This window comes from Mesocricetus auratus, unplaced genomic scaffold, assembly GCF_017639785.1.
Source record: "Mesocricetus auratus isolate SY011 unplaced genomic scaffold, BCM_Maur_2.0 Super-Scaffold_100009, whole genome shotgun sequence".
Taxonomy (NCBI): Eukaryota; Metazoa; Chordata; class Mammalia; order Rodentia; family Cricetidae; genus Mesocricetus; species Mesocricetus auratus.
In genome coordinates, this window is record NW_024429193.1 from 76,289,636 (window position 1) to 76,306,348 (window position 16,713).

A 16,713-nucleotide genomic window follows, 5' to 3' on the forward strand; every position below is an offset into this window, starting at 1 on the left:
CAAATTTGTAAGGTCAGTGTTCAAAGGTTACTGCCAAGTCTACTTAGTGTCAAGAAAATACAGACCATTGCACAGAGAGGCAAAAAGCAAGTCAAGGTTGGTTTAAAAACTTGTAGATTTTAATACAACATTGTGGCTGAGAATTCAAATTCATAAAAGTCAGGAGAATCAAAATTATGATCCTCCCAGCTCTCGTTATTTCTTCTGTGCACTCACGATAGTATTTTATGTACTGTATTTGCTGTTATATTTATGCCCTTATATAGAATGTGCCTACTTATAGTTGCTAGGGGAAGCATAACTTTCCATTTCAAACTTTCCTGAATTCTAATTTTTCAGTACAATTAGCATGAACACTTCTTCCTTCACTCTCTTCTGATATCTTGAGGAAAATTCAACGAGGTGACCGTCTACCTCTTTGTCCTATCTGTTCACTGATCTTTGGGACTCATTATGTATTTGTGGTTCAGGTCGTGGAGAATACAGACAGACAAATCCCTTTGTTTGGGAGAGGAGCTTTATATGGTTTATATCCAGGCACCCATCCCTAGAATCTTTGTGAAGGAAGCAGATGGGCATGTTCTGGATCTCTCCATGGTCCTGACGCCCTACTCCAGCGCCACAGCGCCGTTCACAGCTGGATCTACACTGTTTCACCATCATAGGATTTGAGATTAAGAATGGTAACCACAACAAAATAAAATAGTGATACAGGTCTGTGTAGCTTTTCATGCATAGAAAGAGTCTATGTAGCTTTTCCCTCATAGAAAGAGTCTGAGCAGAATAGACATATTCACTCGACTGAAAGTTGCTCCAGCTCCGTAAGAGCAAATACTTCAGACTCCTTGGTGTAGAGCATCTATGCTATCTGCTCTACTCAAAACCTGGGGACTGTAGTGCATTTAGAGACATGGGTTTGTTTAAAGTCATTTACAGACGCTTTATTTAGAATGATTTCAGCTGGTAGTAACTTATGATGGAAAGAGTCTGGGAGTCTTGATGCTGGCATGAATGGGTCGCCCGGAGAAGGACTTAACCTTTTTATCCTGATCTCTTAACTGACTAGATCACAGCATATTTTCAGAAGAGTGTGTGAAAATTAACTGACTGATTTGTGTAACTCCATATATCCTATGTGTATCTTTATGTTGTGACTTTGCTTAGAAATGATATGTGTATGTGTGCAGATACATATATATGTTTTATTACATACATAATTACATATATTTAATATATAGATATAAATACTATTACATATCATAACTTAATATCTCTGATTTTTGTGCCTTTGACTATGAGGTCAACTGATATTTAGTTTTGTTTTTAAATATAGTTTCTATACTTTACAAATTGATCTCTTTCAGTACTTGCATTTCACTAAGCCTCAAAATGCAAATTAATTATTTCTTCATGCTTAGGAAACATAATTATTTGGTTGTAGGACACTTCTTTGTAGCCTGTGGGTTGCGTATTCACCTTCATGTGTTATTTCATCCACTATTTAGTAAGTATTTATTGAGCACTTATTCCATGAGCCAAGGATATTTAGAACACATGCAGGACTTGAGGATACAGAAGCAAAAAAGACAGAATGAAATCTTCCTATGAGACTGAAGTATTGCTTGTGGCCATGAGAGCTCCCTAGCAGAGCAACAATGAAACCAGACATGCAGTTTATAGTCTTCTTGTAGCCATATTATAAAAATAAAAAGAGATGAAGCTAATGTTGCCAGTACACTTTACCCCAGTAGGCATAAACATTTATTATCTCATATTATTCAAGGTATCAATGAGATAATTTACACTCTACTTTTGTATACTCTGGTATATATTTTGCAGTCAGTGCGAGTCTAAATGCTGGCTAGCCACATCCATTTTGTCCACAGTCAGTGTTTCTGCTGCCTGCCATCCTGAATAGGATGGCTCCTTTAAGACGAGCAGCTCACACCAAACACTGTAGCAAATGGATGCTCAATAGCATTTAAAGAAATAAGGGATCGTATTTCCTTAGTCCCTTAGTTAAATGGCCCTGGATAGCTTCAACAAATTCTAGAATCCCAAATGTTGCCATTGGTATTAAGAAGAAATTGTTTAAATCAAGGATTCTTGATGGGAGGTTCAAATTAATTAGTTTTTTTTTTTTGGTTTTTCGAGACAGGGTTTCCCTGTGGCTTTGGAGGATGTCCTGGAACTCACTTGGTAGACCAGGCTGGTCTCGAACTCACAGTGATCCGCCTGCCTCTGCCTCCCAAGTGCTGGGATTAAAGGCGGGAGGTTCAAATTAATTAGCAGAGTGCAAAAAGCCTTGTGGTTGCCATAGTCTTGGGGACTGGTGCCTTTCTACCTCTGATGATTTATTTTTCTTCTAGAATTTTAACCGAATTTCACGTTTTAGAGTGCAATTGAATCAGAAGTAAGTTCCTAGAGTCTAAATTGTGATGGCTTTTTTTTCTTTGTAGAAATTAACACAGAAGCACATAGGATCAATGATAAAGCGCCGGAAAGCAGGAGCCCCTGGAGTGAGGGTTGCTTTGCCCTCCTGGAACCCTCATTGCTCCAATCCAGGGAGCTCTGAAACGCACCGGAAGCAGCCTGACAGCCGTCGCCCGAACAGCTCTGCGCTGTGGCCTTGGGAGGGTTTCTGCACACAGGGTTGAACACTATCTTGTATTTCAAGGTGAGTCCAGTTCCCATGGTAATATACAAGTGCACTGCAAGTCGAGCATTTAGCAACCCTGAAACGAAGTCCAAGGAAGCAGGCAAACAGAAGTCCAAGGAGAAACGGGTGAGCTCCCAGAGGCCAAAAGAAGATAGCACAGAAATAGACAAGGCATTGAAACAAAGCACAGAAATCTTCATTCTGCTGGGGAGGGGTTACCCAGGGGGGTGTGGGTGCTGCATCTGCCTTACACGGGGTATGGGTTAACTCACACACACACACACACACACACACATACACACACACACACACACACACACGTGCTTGTCTCCATCTTAGCAAAATGCTCCTATTTCTATCACAAGAACAGCAAATGTTCTCTCCTTCCCTGCTTTGACCCGTCCCTGCGTATCTATGTTGTTGGCAGTCAAAACAGCAGTTGACTTGTGTGGGTACCCCTAAACTTGTGGAAAGTCTCTGGGGTCCCTTCTTAGGACATCAACTGCCACACTCTCTTCTTCAATTGCGTGGCAGTTCCACACTTTGGTAGGTGGGAAGGACTCGTCCCTGAAGCCTGGGAGAGGATATGTGCACAGTTTTATGAGAGTGTCTTCTCTTTTATTATTGAGCGGTGTGGGATGCACTAAAACTTGCCAGAGTAAGTGCATGTTATAAATCCATGACGGAAAGGGTAGGGGTCTGAAGGAAAAATGCACCGCGGCCATCATTTCAACTGTGGTCATTCCCTATAAGAAATGTGAAATCCAAAGAAGCTAAAATTAACTGTAAGTCCCAGAAGCTGACAAGCAGCTACCATGATTTAGAGCGGAGTCACATCAAGTCCAGTGTTGAAATGAGAAACATGGAGGACAGACATTTTTATGTTGGCTGTAATTGGACAAGTGAAGAAAATGATTTGTTGAAGGTGATGCTAATGACAACAAGCCAATGTCAAAAACCCCAGTGCTGGAAGGAAAAAGCAGAGACAGAGCATATTGTGCCCCGCTTGAGCTTATGAGGAAAAAGATTTTGTGCCAGAGGGAGACATTTTTGGGAGCTCAGAAACGTAAATGTGGAGACGTGTGTCTCTGGCTGGGTTCCTATCCCGATTGGGTGGTCTCTCCATGCAGGCGGCTAAAAGGGGGGGGGAGTTTCACATAGCGTACCAGCCCTCCCCCAGCCTGCACTGCTCTTCCATGTGGTATTTTAAAACTTCCTGTTTTCAATTATGGCAGCACACAGCTCTAACTCCTGCTGGGTTGCAGATAACTTTATGCATGAAAAGGGACCAATTTGTTTCAGTGACATCACCCCCCCATAATTTGGTTACTTGTATTCCTCATCCTTCCAGATGGCCTCCAGTCCTGGATCTCCTCATTCACATTTGCCAGAGCTAACAACTCCTCCATTGCTTATGGTTCATGTTCTCTGTTACCTAGCCTTGGAGATGAGTGTGATACTGTTTTTTTCCCTTTGGATTGATTCTTTTGTCAAAATAACAGCCAAAGAGCTTTCATTTAGTTACTTGAGAAATTGATAAAATAAAATCGGGCGTGTATTGAGGTGGAGGAAAGTCTGGGAGAGTTTGGGAGGGGGGAGAATATGTTCAAAATAATTGTGTGAAATTCTCAAACAAATATGACACAAAAATTCCTCAAAGATACTAGGAAACCCTGATTATATATATATATGTATATATATGTGTGTGTGTGTGTGTGTGTGTGTGTGTAGTTGAATACCTCTCCCTATGAAGACCCATGTGTTGAAGGCTGGTTCCTATACAGGTGTTCCTGCAGCATGGGCAACCTACCCAGGGCCTAACCCATGAAGACAAATGACTCTCTTTCCCCCGACAACTGTTAATTGTTACTAGCTAGGGGAAGTCCTCAGCTAGGGGAAGGCTTCATGAGCCACCCCTTTCCATGATGGGATATTGACTGGCTCGATCTTGCACAGATCTTGCCAATCAACCACAGCTCTTGTAAGTTTGTTGTGTAATGGGCTGTGTCATGTCCAGAAGACATTGTTTCTCTGCGGTTCTCCCTGAGCTCTACCTCTTGTACTCTTTTGGCTTCTCTTATGTGATGTTTCCCGAGTCATGTGCTTGAGGGAAGGGAGGTTGTAAAATAGATGTCCTACTTAGAGCCAAGTGCTCCACAGTCACTTATTCTCTGCAGCTGTGGATCTCTGCATTAACCTCTGACCACTCCAAGAACAAGGTTCTTGAGAGTTGAGAGCTGCAACTTAGAATGCAATTTGATACTAAAGTCATTTAACAAAACAACAGTAGTAGGTTCTCCTCTAAGACCTATGGCCTCCCTATCCCCGCCCCATTCCTGGCAAAGTTTACAGTATCAGGCTTGGGTCCCCTTTTGAAGAGAAAGCCTTAGATCCAATCAGAAAGCTTCGAGTTATCCCTGCGACTTTCATGCCATTATTGTACCAGTGGGCATCTTTTCCCCAATTGATTGTCATTGTAGTTCACAGGGTTTACAGCTGGATAAGCCAAGATGATTGATGAGTTTTCTGCCTTAGCAGCCTGTATAGAACCTTGCAGTATTAGGAAAGCTAGCCAACAAGGGAGTATGTGTCCACGTCACCACCAACTTAATTTCTTCCTGTGATGTGAGTGGTGTCTTCAGCAATAAGGTTTTGCCATTAAGTTTTGGTAGACAATCAAGAGCAGTGGCAAGGGTGTGTATTGTTTAAATAATATCTTTATGGTCTAGCTTTCTAAGAAACCCCTTTGAGTATGTTCTGCCTTGGTTTCAGACCATATTTTAAACAAGTGCTTCTGTCAGAATTATATCCTGGTAATTTTATAGTGGGGTACTGAGCATGTCTGAACTAATTGCATATAGGATGTAGGCAGGGCTTGCAGGACTCTAATGGATATTTTCTGGAGAATTATCCAACAGCACTTCATTCTGAGGGAATAAAAGGCGGTGAGATAAATAAGAGAAAGGAGAGAATATCTGAGAAGACATTAAAAATTCTATAGAAAGGAGAGTTCCCATGAGCAAATGCCAGCAGATGTTCTTACAGGGCTTATTATTTACTTTCACGTTGTTGAAACCGAATGCCTGACAGGGACCACTGAAGGGGGGAGAGGGTTAATTTCCACCACAGTATAGGGGGTGAAATCCATTGTGTGCTTTCGTGGTAGGGGAGGCTCACAGCAGCAGGAACAGCTGAGTCTGTGGAGGAGACTGGGCTCACAGTGAGTTGGTGGTCACAGGAAACAGTTCACTCAGGCAGCAGGTGGGGCAGGCATAATTCTCAAGGACCTGTTCTTACTTGTTCTCCTCCGCCAACCATGCATCCCACCTCAAATATCCCAAAACATTCCCAAATAGAGCCTGGGACCTAGTATCCAATGTGTGAGCCTGGAGTGTGAGTGAGTTTATAATTCAAACCTCAACTCTATATTTTGATTAAAAAATAACTTTGACAATCTAGTCCAGTGTGATTAGAAAGACAAAGAAACTAATTAAGTAAGAATTATATCATAGGAATTATACACATGTTATTTTTGCTCTACCTACATTCTTTCTTTTAATTAAAAAATATTTTCTGTAAATCCCATGGTTCCCAATTCAGAGTTCAATGGCTCTCCATGATAGATTTCTCTCTCCTCCCTCTTTCTTTTTGCTAAACAACTCTCAATGAAATAAACCAATGTGTTGGTGTCTTGTGCATCATTTGTTTATTCTTGGGTGTCTTAGTCAGTTTGGGCTGTAATGAAGCCTCACAGATTAGTTCACTTTTAAATAGCAGAAGTTTATTTCTCACAGATCTGGAGATTGGAAGTCACGTGAGGTTATGGTGAGGCCTTCTGACTTCAGAGTTCTAGAATCCTGACAAGGCAAGACAGTAGGGTAGCTCTTTGCCTGTTCTTTAAGAAACTCCATTCATGAGGGACTTAATTTTCTTTTGATAGAAGTTAGCATCTTCTGGAAAGAGGAAACAAATGGAATAAATGCCTTCATAAGATTGGCCTTTAAGAAAGTCTGTGAGGGATATTTTCTTGATTAATGATTGATGTGGGAGGGCCCAGTACACTTGGTGGGGTGATTTCATCCCATAGGCAGGTGCCCCTGAGTTGTATAAAATAATAAGTTGAATAAGACATGGAGAGTAAGCCAGTAAGCAGAGTTACTCTATGGCTCCGCTGTTCCTGCTTCCAGGTTCCTGGTTGAGTGCCTGCCCTGCCCTCTATCAATGATGGGCTTTAACTTGGAAACCAGGTGAACACTTTTCTTTTTAAGTTGCATTTGGCCATTGTGTCTATCAAAAGAGAAACCAAACTAAAACACCCCTCAGAGGCCTCACATTTAAACATCACCACAGTGGAAATTAGATGTGAGCACATGGATCTTAGAGAGCAGCGTGGGACCCAAAATATCCAGACGAACACTTGGAGTATATTTGCACCCAAGTCCTCTTACTTCATACAAATATTTGCATACTATCACTACACATAATGGGTTTACACTGACAGTACACACTGAAGATGAGCTAATTTTAAAATGTAAAGAGTTTTGGGACCTGGAATTAGAACAACCTTGTTTCTAATTTAAATTTAAATTTAAAAATTGCATATATCAATGTTTTTTTCACTCTTTATAAAAATGGCTGCATAGCACTCTCAGTGTTGCTTGACAGAGCCAACAAATACACACCTGTGAACATTTTGGTTGTTTGTTCCTTTGCTCACTCTTTGTCACCTTTTTTTTTTAATTTAAAAAAGATTAGTTTTCATTTCACCACCTCCAGTTCCCTGTCCCTCTCCGTCACCACCTCATATCCTTCCCACCCCCATTCACTCCTCAGACTGGGTAAGACCAACATAGGGAGTGGGCTCCAAAAAGCCAGTTAATGCCCCTGGAATAGGCCCTGGTGCCGCTGTTAGTCCCCAACCCCAAAAAACCGTCAAGTCACATAACTGTCATCCGCATTCAGAGGGTCTAATGCTGTCCCACGCAGGTTCCCCAGATGTCAGCCCATAGCGAGCTAGCTCCCTTTAGCTCAGCTGTCTCTGGTTTTCCCCACTGTGGTCTTGAACCCCCTTGTTCATATGATTCCTTCCCCAGTCTCTTCAACCAAACACCAGGAACTCAACCCAGTGCTTGACCGTGGTTAGCACATCTGTTTCCATCAGTTACTGGATATATGGTCTATGATGACAATTAAGGTAGTCACTAATCGAGTTAAAGGGGAAGGTCCTTTCCAACAACCTCTCCACTATTGCCAGGAGTCTTACTAGGGGTCATCCTTGTGAATTCCTGAGTATTTCTCCAGGACCACGTTTCTCCCTATCCTTGTAATGGCACCCTCTATCAAGATTATCTTTTTCATTGTTTTCCTCTCCATCCCTTCGCCTACCTGGTCTTCTTGATCTCTCATGTTCCCATGCCACATCCCCTTGCTTCTACCCCCCCTTCCAGTTTACCCAGGAGATCTTAATATTTTCCCTTTCTGGGGCCTTCCACGTGTGTCCATCTTATGGTACCCCCCCTTTTACCTAGCTTTTCTGAGGTTGTGGATGTTATAATTTATTTTTCCAATGAAGACCAAATATATACAACAGAGAGCTAAAAGTGGAATTTCTCCACTCTATGTGTATTTATAAATTTCCTGCACAGAAGGTCTTGTCCTAAAGTGTACCTGCAGTATATTTTCAGGCCTCAGAGCTATGATGCTGCCTTGCTACTATAGTACTTCTATTATGAGTGAATTTGAGCATCAATTCAGTCAGGTAACATCTGTCTTTTTATGTAGACAATGTGCTCATATTCTCTGATATTTTCTCAACGTTTTATTAGACTTTCAACACTGATTTGTAGATGTTCTTTATATATTGTGAAAACTGTCAATCTATGCTACGTGACAACCACAAGGGAAGGCTTGTCATGAAAATGGTCTTGATAGGCTAGGAACTGAGGGGATGGGGGTCAAGGCAGAAGGAGGGAAAGCCAGCTAGCAGGCTCCCTTCTTGAGTTACTGGTGAATCTATTGCTGCTTCCATGGCCTGTGGGCACCACTCTCCACTAACCCAGAATGCTTTTCAGCCTTTAGCCTCGGATTTGGCAGCATCTTAGGTCCCACGTGTTCTTAGACTTATATCTTCCTGGACTGTTTTCCTTTGTTCTCAAGTCTTCATTGTAGGACTGTACAGCATCCAATTGTGTCAGCTGTCTACACATTTCTGATTATAATTGTACATCTCTGCCACTGGTTTTCTCCCTCTGGAAAACTCTGAATGACACTTACCTCAAGTGGGACCTTTGGCTCTTTATGTCATGGCTTTACCTGCCCAGATTTCTTGTATTTTACTTTTGCTGGTGAATTTTTCCAGACAGAAATGAAGGCTATGTGTATAGATACATTTATATATGTATTTTTTGTTTTATCTTGCTTTGAGAGAGAATCATACTATGTAATTTAAGCCTCCCTTGAACTTGCTATGTAGGCCACACTGGCTTCCTACTTGTGATCTTTCTGCTGCGGCCTTTCAGGCTGGCATTATAGGTGTGCATTACCATGCTTGGCAAGCATTTATTCGTGTTCTGTGTTTAAAGTCTGAGGGAATATTTCTTTTTTTTTTTGCTATTTGAGATGGAACCCAGGACCTTCCTTGCACACCCAGCTCACTATTCCTACCTTATTTTTAAATAAGAAAAAGGCATTTCTCTTTTAGAATGATGACAAATTCTAAAGATGTTTTCTAGAATCTTAATAGTTTATTTCTCCATCTAAAAATCATACAAACAGACCTCTAATTATACCAAGGGTGACCAAGGTATAAATATCAAAAAATTTGGGTCTATTTGAACTGGGCATGATTAAGAGATGTTCATGCTTACTTCTGTGAAGGCTTCTCCTTGAGCCAAGCTTCAGAGGTCATCTGTGGTGAGCTGGGTCCTGCCCGCTCCAATGTCCTCGTCCCCAGTTCTTGGAGTGGAGAGCATCTGAAGTTGACAAAGACGTTATACAGGTATAATTGAGGATAATGTCTCCCTCCTGCCTACGAATATTACTAAAATGAGAACTTAATATTAGTTTGTGCAGCGCTGTAGAAAGCAATTGGAGGCACATATACTGGAATAGATCTGATATCATTAACTTTAAGGTTAAATGCCTTCTCAGTGAGCTACCTGCACAAGTAAATTAAATCAAACGTTTAATGTTAGCGATGCAGGTTACTTCATTTATGAAGGTTAAATAGCTGAATTTCAATTTAATTTTTTTTAGCTCTGCAATGGAGGAAGAATTCTTGTAAATACCCTTCTAAATTGCTAAAGAAAAACATCTATGAATATTAATGATTTGTTTTCTCACCTTTTCAAAGTGGTAATGAAATGATGACAGGTGGCAAGTACTATAAATTAACTACTTGAGTGTTAAAATATATGAAACAAAAATTAATATGAGAATAGCATAATTGATATGAAGAATCCTAAATGGATTGCCTACTGGCAATCACTGGAATTCACATTGTTGGGATATATATATATCACAGTTTTAAAACATGGAGAAAGCTAGATTGCAAAGAGAACATGTCTGTTTGGGCTCAGGGTTTCAGTCCACAGTTTGCTGTTTTACCTGTGCTGAAGCTGAATGCCATGGTGGGGCAGAACACAGGTGCTTAGCCATGGGTCAGGGGATGGGGCGGTGCTAGGTTTCCTATAGCTTCCTGTTCCTTAGTGACCCAACTTTCCTCTATACGCAACTTTCTAAATTTTCTTTGTCTCGCAACTCCAATAGGTAGAAATCAAATCTTCAACACATGAACTTCAGGGGAAATTTAAAATCAAAACCATAATGGCAAAATACGTGAAAAAGATGGGCCAGAGATATGGCTCTCTTTGCCAAGCCTGGTAACCTGAGCTTGATCCAACCCACGTGGTGGAGAGAAAGACAAAAACAAAAGCAGACTTAGGTAAGTTGTCCTTTGACTTGTACAAGTATGAATACTACTTGAGGACACACACACACACACACACACACACACACCACACACACACAACACACACACATGAGTGATTTTTTAAACAGTGAAGATTTTCAGAAATAAGTATATTTAAAATTTAACTGGTTAAATATTTCCATCAGTTATCAGTTGATTATTATTTAGTCCTTATTAAGATAGCCATGCTCATATGATAGTAACTCCAAGGTTTCCCGTTTTAAGAAATTCTTTTGGCTGAAGAGATGATTCAACTTTAAGCACACAAATTGAAGGCTGGAGTGATGACTCAGTGGTTAAGAAAACTGGCTGCTCAAGCCAGGTGTTGGTGGCGCATGCTTTTAATCCCAGCACTCGGGAGGCAGAGGCTGGCGGATCTCTGTGAGTTCTAGACCAACCTGGTCTACAGAGCGAGTTCCAGGGCAGCCTCCAAAACAAGACAGAGAAACCCTGTCTAGAAACGCCCCCTTCCCCAAAAAAGGAATACTGGCTGCTCTTCTAGAGCACCTTGGTTGAGTTCTCAGCACCCACATGGTGCTCACAAGTCTGTTTTCCAATCCAGGCAATATGATGGCTTTGGAAGGCACTGAACAAATGTAGTTCATAAATATACATGCAGGCAAAACACCCATACACAAAAAATAATAATTGTGCTTTAAATTGAGAAAAGAGCACTTGTTGCTTTTGTAGAATACATGCGATTGGTCCTAGAATCCACATGGTGGTTCACGACTGTTTATAACTCCTGTTCTAAGGTATTTGATGTCCTCTTCTGACCTCCATAGGCACCAGGCACACATAACCTTTCAAATATGTTCTTACAGCATGTATTAATTATATGAACTAGGCTTTGTTGTATTATTATATATGTATGTAATGTATTATGATCATAGTCACATGTCCCATTGTCTTCTCTTTTCCTCCCATTCCTGATAACCCCCTTTCTACTTCTAATTGGTCTTGATTCCACTTTTATGTTCTTTTTTTGTGATTGACTAAAGGAATTTAATTAAGGTTGCTTGGAGGTGAGGTTATTTAGAGGGGAAGTGGTTACCCCATTGAAGAAAACGTTTTTTCTTGCAGAAGCCATTGTCTGTAGGGGTGAAGGCTCATGAGGACCTCCTCCTAACAACCAGTACTGCATACAAATATTCAGGGAAAGGTGAGACTTATAAATTCCCTCTACAATTATGACAAAGGTTCCAGGTCCAATATTGTACTGATCTTGAGCAGGTAACCACAGCCATTGAGAGCCCAAAACTGCAGAGCCCATGCCAGACCCAGAGGATAGCACAGTGTTTCACAACACATGACTCTTTCCCCCAGCTCTTACAGTCTTCCTATTCCCTTTCTGCAATTTCACCTTAGCTGCAGAAGAAGTGACATAGGTGTCTTATGGTAGATCATTCAATCCAGTAATCAATTCTCAGCATTTTGATGAGTTGCAATTCCCTTACAGTATTTGCCACCAATGGCAAAAGCAAACTTCTTCGAATAAGGTGGAAAGCAGCACCAATCTATGGGTAAAACCATAAACATTTAGAAGGCAGTTTGGCAGTAATATCATGTCCATTTAGCAACACACCAGCAGTATTTACTGTACACATGTGAATTCTGTCTTGTGGAGTGGGCTTCAAATTCAACCGGAAAGGGCTTGGTTACCCGCAAACTAGTCATGGCATTGCTGTACCAGTGGACATATCTTGCCTTGTAGGTTCATAGTTCATAGTGTATCACTTAGTGTACACAGTTAGGTAAGGATGTCAACTGTTACTGTGAAGCAGCTGGAATAGAACCTTGGGCACTATGAAAGCCAACCACAGGGCATATGTGTCCAGCTCAGTTCTAGCTTGGTTTTGTTAAGCCCTGCAACTTAAGTGTATGGTCTTATCAGCACTATGATCTAACCATCTAGTTCTAGACAGAAAAATTGCCAGGTTTATAGAGAAGTATTAGATCTAACATCAGACTTACTAAAACCCAGTAATATCTTTCTGGCAAATATCTTCTGGCTCAGCACAAAGTATAAAATGTCATCATAATCCAGCAGATCAGCTCAGGGGTATGGTCTGCCCATATGAAATTTTGGTGGATTAATGAGAATGCTTGCCTGGTGTGGGTAACTCAGGGGGTGCCTATGTGAGGATAGAATTCTCTTTCCTAAGGAGTCTTTATGGGGCAACTCTATATTAAAAAGAACATAGTGTTCTTAGCTACTTCTGTTAAAAAGATACATGGGCAAACATAAACAGGAAATAACACTCACAGTTCTATAGATTGAACCATTTTCTAGACAAATTAAAAATGGTACAAACCCACTCCAGCTTCCAGATGACAAGAGAAACAAGGATAGAAGGGGATCTGAGATGGTGCCACTGTTGTAGTTCTGTAGGAGATCAGACTGGAGCAAAGGAATGGAGAGAGGGAAACTGAGATTCAAGGCGAACCTGCTAAGCACAGGTGTGTGTTTATGCTCAGATTTCTCATTGAAGGTAGAAGGAACTGGAAGGCAGTCAGTCTTTATGACTCATTGAAGAAGTTAGCATCATCTCCACCTGGCACTTGGTAAATAATGACTTACAGGCTCCCTATGAGCATTAGGTACAGCACAAGAGACTTAAACATTTGTATTTCATGAGTCATAGGAATTATCTTTGTGTAATGTAAGGTCTGTGCTGTATGACTTCACCCATAACTGGGGGCTCTGCATTTTGGAGCCATTCAGAACTGTCGAGGAGGACTGGAAAGGTAGAGAACACAGACAGAAGTAGTTGGGCAGTGGTGGCATGCTGAATCTAAAAGTGTCTCCATCAGATTGGCCTATAAATAGGTCCATGGGGGGCATTTTCTTGATTAATAACTGATATGGAAGGGCCCAGACCATTAGGCTGCCAAACGTGGGCAGGTGGTCCCAAGTGGTATTAAAACAATGTAAGCTGAGAAAGCTGTAGCAAGCAAGACCATAAACAGCGGTTCCCCATGGTCTGCGGTTCCCCATGGTCTGCGGTTCCCCATGGTCCGCGGTTCTCCATGGTCCACGGTTCTCCATGGTCCGCGGTTCTCCATGGTCTGCGGTTCTCCATGGTCTGTGGTTCCCCATGGTCTGCGGTTCCCCATGGTCTGTGGTTCTCCATGGTCCGCGGTTCTCCACGGTCTGCCGTTCTCCACGGTCTGCCGTTCTCCACGGTCTGAGGTTCCCCATGGTCCACGGTTCTCCATGGTCCGCGGTTCCCCATGGTCTGCGGTTCTCCATGGTCTGCGGTTCCCCATGGTCTGCGGTTCCCCATGGTCTGCGGTTCTCCATGGTCTGTGGTTCCCCATGGTCTGCGGTTCTCCATGGTCCGCGGTTCCCCATGGTCTGCGGTTCCCCATGGTCTGCGGTTCTCCATGGTCCGCGGTTCCCCATGGTCTGCGGTTCTCCATGGTCCGCAGTTCCCCATGGTCTGCGGTTCTCCATGGTCCGCGGTTCCCCATGGTCTGCGGTTCCCCATGGTCTGCGGTTCCCCATGGTCTGCGGTTCTCCATGGTCTGTGGTTCTCCATGGTCCACGGTTCTCCATGGTCCGCGGTTCCCCATGGTCTGCGGTTCTCCATGGTCTGTGGTTCTCCATGGTCCGCGGTTCTCCACGGTCTGCCGTTCTCCACGGTCTGAGGTTCCCCATGGTCTGCGGTTCCCCATGGTCTTTGGTTCCCCATGGTCTGTGCTCCAGTTTCTGGCTTCAGGTTCTTGCTTCGCGTTCCTGTCCTGACTTTTCTTCACCACCGACTGTAACCTGTAAGGTAAAACAAACCTTTTCCTGTCCAAGTTGTTTTTGGTCTTTGTCTTATCCCAACAGGCAAACTACAACAGGCGGAAACAACACAGGGTGAGTAATTACTGGTTTAATGCGCATAGGTTGGACTGTGCTCCATAAAGATGGATGCTAACGCGTGGGAAAGCTTGGACTCATCCACAATACAGGTGCACTTTTGTCCTTGACGTGTCCTGTGCACAGCCGTTAGCCATGGGTCTTGAATTTCTTGCTAGTGAGGCCTTTCTGTACAGCCCAATTTCCTAGAAGTGAGTAAAACATTTAATTCCCTTTCTTTTGACCTCTCCAGAGAAAATTCTCCTGAATAACAAGTTAGTCCTTACAAGGTCCAACTAGACCATCTTTAAAAATAATAGGACCTGAGCAAGGACTTACTGTTAGAAAAAGAAGATGGAATGAATGAAGTTTCCAAACTCAGTGCATTAAAACAGGGTCAAGCTTTCACCGCTGTCTTAAATTCAACGGTTAATCCACTATTAACATTTTGTAGTCATTTTGAATTACACATATACTTTACTGCCATATGTAAAATAAGCATATAAATAACTTCTAATGTGTGCAAAAACCTTTTACTAAATTATCTGATGACAGGAGCAAGTTTTCTTGAAAGGGCAAAGGAGTTGGAGGAGTTTTATGTGACTTAATCAGCCAGATTCTAGACGAGATTTTACAGATGCATTTCATTATCCAGCTGGGTCTGATTCTGTGTCCCCCACTTGATGTGGGAGATGAACAGAGGTATGTATTCCTTCTGACCACAGTGTGGAGAAAGTAAGAGCTTAATCCCTTATAATTTCATTATTCTGGAAGTTTAAGCCTCATCAATGAGGAAACATCTGTGCTAGATTTGATTAAAAAAGAAAAAACTAGTTCAGAGGGAAAAATAGTTGACAGTGAAATAAAGGATGTCAGTTGGACTCTGTGTAAGATCATTGACTTTGAGCACACCCAAGCTCTCAGTATTTCTGATAAAACTTCCGTGAATGAGTACAAGATTTGCCCAGTTAGCCTTTGGCAGTGCGATATGCATATACAGTTTAGATGTTTGTTTTGTTGGGTGATAGTTTAAGTTAGAAAAAAATCACTATTCTGTGAGAACTAATCTCTACTTCCATGCCATGGGTTTGGCCTACAGAAGCCATTTGAATATTTATGTGCTTGCTTTCATTTGCAAAAGCGGCACAGCAAAGCCAAGTGGTCCAGTTACATTTACTCATAGAGAAAACATTAGCTTGCAGAGAGGAAAACTGAAGGACAAGATGCTGGAGAGATGGATTCTTGGGTAAGAGCATTTGCTGCACATTCATGAGGGTCAGAGTTTGGATTCCAGTATCCATGTAACAAGCCAGACGTTCTGAGAATTCCTGTTACACTAGCTCTACGGGATCTGATAAACTTTGCTGTCTTCCATGTTCACATAGGAACTTGTAGCTCATTCTCATACATTAGTATTCATACGCTATAAATAAATAAACAAACAAACAAATTTAAAATCCTCAAGGGGGCATATTTTGCCTTCTGACTGCAATTGAGAGGTTTTTGATCTAGTTTTTCATGAGGTTTGAGTATACTAAATTCTTTTATAATATTCCTCCTTTGTGATTGAGCTATTTTGGTGGCTTTCTGATCCTTACAACCAAAAGAAGCTGAGCCAGATAAATGAATGATGACAGTGTACAAGAGCAGCCTTCTTAGTGATCTTCTTTTCCTGCTTGGCATCCAAGGCAAGAGAACAGATGGATTGGTGGGTCATTTCTGATAGTTCTGAATCCTGTCTTCCCGTACTGGTGTCCCTGTGACGAAAGCCTTATAGAAAAGTGATTTCCCAGCAGTGTTTCAAGAAGGACTGCTTGGCCTGGAGGGGCCTTAGGACATGTTATCCAACAAAAATTTCCTTACATTGAGAAAAGAGCATGAGGAGAAAGTAGTCCTGTGTTGCCCCCTCCACCTGCCATCCCCTAAAACAGATCATAAAAATGTAAGCTTAAAATAGGGGTAGAATAGGGGGAAGAGGGAATCATAGGATCGAAGACAGATCAGGCACCAGAGTGACCTCCAGTGATCTAAAGGTATAACACCAATTGGCTACCTAAGCAATAGTGGAGGGACCACCTCGAATGCCCATTCCTGATAATGAACTTGATGTCTATAACCATCCAGGAGCCTTCATCCTGTGACTGATGGAAGCAGAGTCAAACACACAATTAATCACTGAACTGAACCCAAGGAACCCAGTGACAGAGAGAGAGGAGCGATGAGCAAATTGGCAAAGAA